Source organism: Meleagris gallopavo, chromosome 6, assembly GCF_000146605.3.
Source record: "Meleagris gallopavo isolate NT-WF06-2002-E0010 breed Aviagen turkey brand Nicholas breeding stock chromosome 6, Turkey_5.1, whole genome shotgun sequence".
In the NCBI taxonomy this organism is placed as follows: Eukaryota; Metazoa; Chordata; class Aves; order Galliformes; family Phasianidae; genus Meleagris; species Meleagris gallopavo.
The window spans coordinates 43,230,218-43,237,323 of NC_015016.2; positions in this window are offsets into that span (position 1 = coordinate 43,230,218).

Genomic DNA, 7,106 nt, shown 5'->3' on the forward strand with positions numbered 1-7,106 from the left:
TGTTTTTGCATGTTTTTCTATGTTATTGCACACTTTTTTGGATATGTTACGGTATTTCCAATCAGCCATTAGTAATAGGTTTAGCAGTTGTTTCAACCTCACTTAAAATGTTGTTCTCATTTTTATTCCATAGAAGGCAATTTGGGCATCCATCTGCAAACACTTGCTATTTGAAGCAATGCTTGCTATCATTAATAGTCCTTGTGAAATCACAGTAGCAAGTACTTTACCTAGTAATGGCAGTCTGGAAGATTGGAGCTTGGGTTGCAAATGTTCATTTAATTTTGGGAGGATATTCAAGCAACCCATGTTTCACACTATAAGTGCATACCACGTTCTGTAACTCCTGGTTTCTATTTCTGTCACTGCCTCTGACCAGCTGTATGTCCTTGAACATGCGCCATGCTCTCACTATGCTTCAATTTACCTAGATTTAGAACAGAAATAAAAACTGTCCCTAGGCGTTTGAGAGCATAATGCCTCATTGGGTAATCTGAGAACTAACTGTGCCAATGACAAAAGTACACTGAGGTCTTCAGTAGAAATGCACCCTTCTGAAAAGTCCATGAACATCAAAATTTTCAAAAGGGATTTATTCTCCATTTCCAAGAGGGCATCACATCTCTAACTCCCACTTATAGTTTCTGTAGCAGCAGTATTTAGAGGTCCCACTCAAAAGCCCATGATACAAAAGGATGTTCTGGTAGCATTAATATTTGTACTTCATTTTGTCCAGATAACTGTGTTTATTTAAGGAATTTCAGGTTCCTTATATGGTCAATAGGGGAAGGTGGATACCTTACTTCTCACAGGTTATAATAAAGGGAATCTGTTCTAATCTAAGCAGCTAAATTTAGATGCATAAAACTCACTTGGATCCAAAACTGTGCACTGAAACAACTGAATACAAACAATACGAAAGGCTCATGCATCCAGTTCAAAATGGTAATTTGGAAAGATATAATCTCTGAAAGGATCAGTGAATCTAAACCAATCAGAAAAACACATAAAATAAGTACCTATGCTATCTCCTCCCTACTGTGTTCTAACTCTTTATTGGCAAGCCAGATGAGAAGGAAACTCTCTTCATTTAAGTCTTTTTCAAAGTCCAGTATTTCACGTTTGCTTTTTCAAACAATCAAACAGATTTTTTACATTTAAGAAATCATAAATAAGAAATATACGATAACGGAAATGGCAGAGACATAAACTATCTGTTGTGTTAAAGCAAAAGCATATATTCCAAGTTTAGAGAAATCAGACATACTGCCAAATCACTTGGTCACAATCATTTTCATTTCCCATTTGAAATTCTAGTATTCACATTCTCTCCTGTCTTTATCCAACGAAAAGCTATTCAAGTTTCTGCCTGATGAGACAACACAAATGCAATGATTTGTTGCTTACCTGGACAAAAACTACCTACATTAAAAGGGTTTTATTTCACATTTTCAAACTAACATCGTTAGAAAATTTCAGGATAAAATGTACAGTGCAAAATGGGCTTGTCAATGGGCTGTCAAATAGTTTCAACTTAAACTACGTCTACTAAATTTTAGAAATAATTTCAGTGCACCAATCTGAAAATCTTTGGCAGGTACATTTACACAAATAAATATACACATTCTCCAAAAATGCAAAGTTCAACTAAAAACCTTTGCAAAATATTTTTAAGAATTCACATTCATATCTGCTAGTGTGGGGCTTCCAAATACCTGTAAATTAAAAAGAAAAAATAAGAAGCACAGCAGCCCAGACTGTGAGCATAGGATCTTATCACACATTGTAAAGGGTATCCTATTCCATCGATGTTTCTGTCCTCCCAATATATTTCACACAAATGAAACAAGTGAGAAGTAATTTAAAGAAATTTTAAACAGTAACTTTCATAGGTGTTTATGACACAGGTGGAAGATTGGCTTGGACTAAAATACCACTACACTTGCAAATTTAAGTTTTACTTTTATTTGCAATCACACAAATTTTACTTCAGCTACTTTTAATTCCTCTAATTGAGACTTCAATTTCTGAATACGGCTCTAAGCCAAAATATACTAGGCTACTGGGGAAGCCAGAGCTGGTCAAATAGTTACCAGCAGTCTGTACCACATGAAAAGCTAGTCTATATTTGTGCAGTATTGATAGATACATGAAACAGCAGTTAAGCTTTTGTTCCATGTCCTTGTCAGGAATCTAAGTTCAACTTTCCAAAGTTTTGTCAGACTAGTTTTCTCAAACAAATATCTTCTAATGGCAAATGTGATTGACATTTCAACACTTCTTCAAGTATAAATTAAATTAAAAGCACCTACGCAGAGGTTCTTCTGTCAAAACTGTACGGCAAATGAAAATGTGCTCTGAAATTCTTCAAATATACCACATTAGAAGAAGCATATTTACAGAAAATTCTGGATTTGCATATGGAGAAATTTCTATAGCAGCTCTCAGATTTCATGCTTGCTGAACTACTTTACTAAATGGAGATAATCAGCCACAGTATGCTCTTATAGGACAGGTGCCATGGCTTATCAAGGTCTCACATACAGATAACAACTACCAAACGGTATTATCTGAATGACTGTGGTAAAGTTTGAAGACTGTTATATCCGGTTGAATCTTTGTTTTTTGTTTGTATAAAGTAATTAACTGCCGCTTTAAAAGCAGAGTTTAAAAGCAACTCTTTGAATTTTTCCGCGATAATGGGAACATATAAGAAGGACCAATCTCGACCTCTCAAAACTGAAGAGAAAAAAAAAATATGCTGAGAATGCATTATAAAAAAGTTGTCACACGCACTCTCTTTGACTGAAAATGATGTCTGATGGACTCTCAGACGACAACGCTGTGATCATCTACTGGAGTCTCCATTTTGTCAACATCTCCCTGACAACCGGGACACAAAACTGGTTACAGCACTTCGAAAGTAGTCTCACAAATGCTGTAGATGGTACAATCACATCCCTCAACCTCTCTTGTTAATGCAATTTTTGTTGCTGCCGGAGTACACTTGTCACATGTGTTCAGTTCACTGTACACTAGAACGCCCAGGTGCCCTCCTACAGAGCTGCTTTCTAGCCAGCCAGCCTCCAGCCTGTGTAATCATGGATGTTACTACATCCCAGATGTAGGACTTTCCATCTGCCTTTGCTAAATGGCGTGAGATTCCTGTCAGCCCATTTCCACAGCTCACAGAGTTCCCTCTGAATGGCCGCCCTATTTGACAGCATGTTACCTGCTCCTCACAATCCAGGGATGAAGTGGTTGAGAATGCATTATGTCGCTATGCCAGGATGCTATGAGAAACTGTGTAGAAGGCTGCACTTAAGCCAAGATAACATCTTGACAATGTTCTTCCCCCCACCCATAGTCATCTCAACCTAAAAGACAGTCACAATGGTCAGAGTTCATCTGCTGAAAGTTTCATGTCACCTTGCCGTATCGTCATGTGGCACTTTCCATGAGGACTTCTTCCATAAGTTTTCCAAGGACTAAGGAGAGTCTGTGGTTCCCTGGACCTTTCTGCCTGTCTTGAAGTTCAGTGTGACATTTGCCTTTTTCCAGTTTTCAGGAACCACCATGACCTTACAAAGATGATAGAGAGGCCTCACAAAGACACTGCTCACCTCTTTCAGCACCTTTGGAGAACGCTCTCTAGTTCTGAGTATTTGTGTATTCAGGATATCACTGTGAGTAGCTCCCAATTACTTGACAATTGTCTCCCTCATTGACAGCTCCATACAATCTGAGCGCTGCTCAAGTCCCTCTCAGGAAAGAAAAGAATAATGGTATTTGTTGATTCTACCCAAGTGGGTAGTCAATCCTACCACCACTACCCAAATGGCAGTCAGTTCTGGTATACTCAGCTAAAGATCTGCTCATTTCCCTCTACCTTCCTAAGTAGAAAAGATCTTGACAGCAGATTTATTACTGTTAACACTTTGCTGAGAGGAGCTACCGTACCAACAAATTGTCTGAGTAGGGCAGGATATTCCCAACCTACAATGAGTGCATTACTAGTAGCATAAAAGCAACTTCTAAAAAATACAATGCAGTATAAATCATGGCACATAGCTGGCGTGTGCTGGTACTTTGCTCAGGGAAGGAAAACAATTTGGGAAGTCTCAGTGTATGAGTCTTGATGGTACAGTGCATGAAAGGCTACGTCAGACATTAAAACATGACCTATTTATGCTTCAATGTGAACATGCATAGCATCCTAGAAACATGATATCCCCCTCAGACCATTTTTACTTGTAATGACAATTAGTAGATATGGACCTTCTTGTTGCAATCATTTAACTGAAGAAAAGATTAGCTTCAGATCCAGTATAGTAGTTTCAAAAGTTAACCACTTACAGCCATTTTCCTTCACATTTACAGTCAAAGCCCTTCATGGCTGAGTTGTGTTAACAAGATCCTAAGTGAGCTCTTCAACAGTCTCAGCACAAATTTGCTTGATGCATCATCAAGTAAGCTCTACTAACCTTGGGTGTGCTGTGGAAGCAAGAGTTATAACAAATAGCCAGGAACTGCTGCATCCTTAATTTGTGGTGCCTGATCTCTAGGACCTTCTCTCACTGGACTTACATAAAAGGAGATAGGAAAAACAGAAGGATAAGTAAGACAAGACAAGTAATTACTTTGTTTCAACTCAAGTTCGTACAGCTAGTGAGGCAAATTCCTGGAAAAAAATTCTATGCAAATTTATAAGCTTGAGCCCACTGCTAACAATACCAAGCCAGTTCTAGACTTGAAGGCAATCAAACATCCAGTGTAGAGGAAACTGCTGCATGGCAAGTTTTCTCCTGCACTCCAAATACTCAGTAACTGCAGCCTGGCAAGGTTGGGAAACAATATACTTGGGAAATCTTCAGTGGTTAGGGACTAAAGTTGGGGAAAGAATGAATGAAATGGCTGGAATCCAGAAATAAAACTCAGCTTGCGATACTGGGCTACTCAGTTGTTGCAATGACTTTCTAGAATCTGAAAGTCACTTCTGGGCTGCAGAACCTAACAGCATAGAGGCCCCAAAGCTGTTGTTTAGGAAGAGCAAGACCTCCAAAATCAACCCCCTCTGCTTTAAGCCCTTACACTCTCTGCAAACTAACCCACCCTCTTATAGTTGATGTTTGTTCATTTCCCATGGCAAGTACTTAATCATTTTTCACTTATTTTAAGTTTGGTTTAAAAAAAAAAAAAAAAAGTAAGTAAGAAAGGAACTGGGTCAGCATTTAATGAGAGTCCAGAATGATTAGGAGGAACTTAAGGCAGCCAAGTTAAAGTTGAGCTGCTGGATACAGTTTTGTAGCTTAAGAAAGTAAAATACATCGGTAATAGCTTAGTTAACCGGTCATTCTAGAACGACCAGTATAAGGCATTAGATAAAAACCTGATCATTTTTAAAAAATGATACAATTAGAGTTGGATGAAAATTTTCAAATGAAATCTTTTCCATCAACAGCACTGCAATGCATCGGTTGAAAACAAATACTAATTGTGGATATATTCTCTTCGCACTTCAAATGGGGTGCTGAGACATTCTATGGATGGCAAATGGAGAAGACAGACCAAGATGTATACACATTTCTGAAGTCTTCTTCCCAACGAATTGCTTGTCTGTCAGAATTGAAGCCTGTCTAAAGGGTTGGGTTTTTTTGACTAAGCTTTTCTTGGATTGAATTTTCAAGTTATATCACAATGCAGTTCAAAAGGAAAAAAACAGTCCAGAAAGTCAGTAGGTGCAGCACTACATCATCATTAGTTGGTCTGGATCCAAAGATAAAAGATTTCAGTCTCTCAAATCCTGAGCGCATTCACAGGTGGCAAATACATAACTGCCTTTTCTTTCTTGAGGGAAGAATCAAGCAGTTTTTTCTTCTACAGCCTTTTAATACATAAAATATTGGTTCAAATCTATTCTGTAATGTTCCATTCCTTCCCACAGTTTTTGATCAAATGAGAACTGATATTGGCCGTGGAAAGCCTGTTCCACACTTGTCTCTCATCTTGCTTCAAAGAGATCCCTATTGGGCCAGTTATTCAGAACTCCATTGAAACAAATGCAGCTATTATTCTGGAAGATCTTTTGTTTTTGTAAAATATGATCTCTTTTTCTTCTTTCTTGCTGCAACTCTAACTGATTCTGGCTCCTTAAATCACTTTCTTTTTATGATAGTGATAGGAAAATCTATCACTATTTTTATGAGAGTCCAGAAATTCACATTGAACTAAAAATCATGCAACAATCATTTTTTATTTATTTATTTACTTTTACTGTGAAGCAGTATGATTCAGGAAGTGTTAGCCTGGGCCTCCTGCAATTCAGCTGAACGTGTCCAAATTGTTTATACATATTTCACATTTCTGAGGCTTTCTTCCCTGCTATACAAACCAGATCAGCTGTACGTATGAACCAGGTTATTCTCTGAAATCTGGAGAGCGAGACAGTAGGTCCAGAGAAGTGCCAACAAATGGTATGTGTACACACCAACTATTTCCCTGTGGGTTCTGAGAAAGGGCACTTTCCTAAGAAAACATATTTTGCTGTTAATCAAACCAGAATGTCTCATTTCTTCAAGGAATGAAGGCAGCTCGTTCCAAACAGCAAATTTGTGTTTTTCTACAATGGCCGCTTCTGTCTCCTGCAAGCCTGGAAGTCGCACCAACAGAAAGCAACGCCTGCTGGGATAGGCAAAACTGAGGAGCAGAACCCATCTATCTCCTCAGCGTTGTATGCGGTATTGTGACTGCTGAACAGATGTAACCTGTAAGCGCTACTGACAATACTGCCATTGGCTCTGAGCGTGGTTTTATACTGCATTCACACGAGCAACTGACAGCGCGCGTTACTTTAAAGAGCTTGGCTTCCTAATATGAGAGCTGCAGATCCCAATCTAAGGCTGGAGGAGCAGCCAACCGGTGGGACACCATCGCTCGGGAAGGGACGGGGTAGCATTGGAGCCGCGAGAGAGCCCGTGCGAGAACTCGAGACCAGCTGAGGACAGGCCCACCCACAGCCGCCATCTCGCCGTCCCCTGAGGCGGCCACCTGGGGCGGGAGGGAGGAGCCGCCAAGCTGGGAGTGAGGGGGGGGAGGCGGTGCGGCGC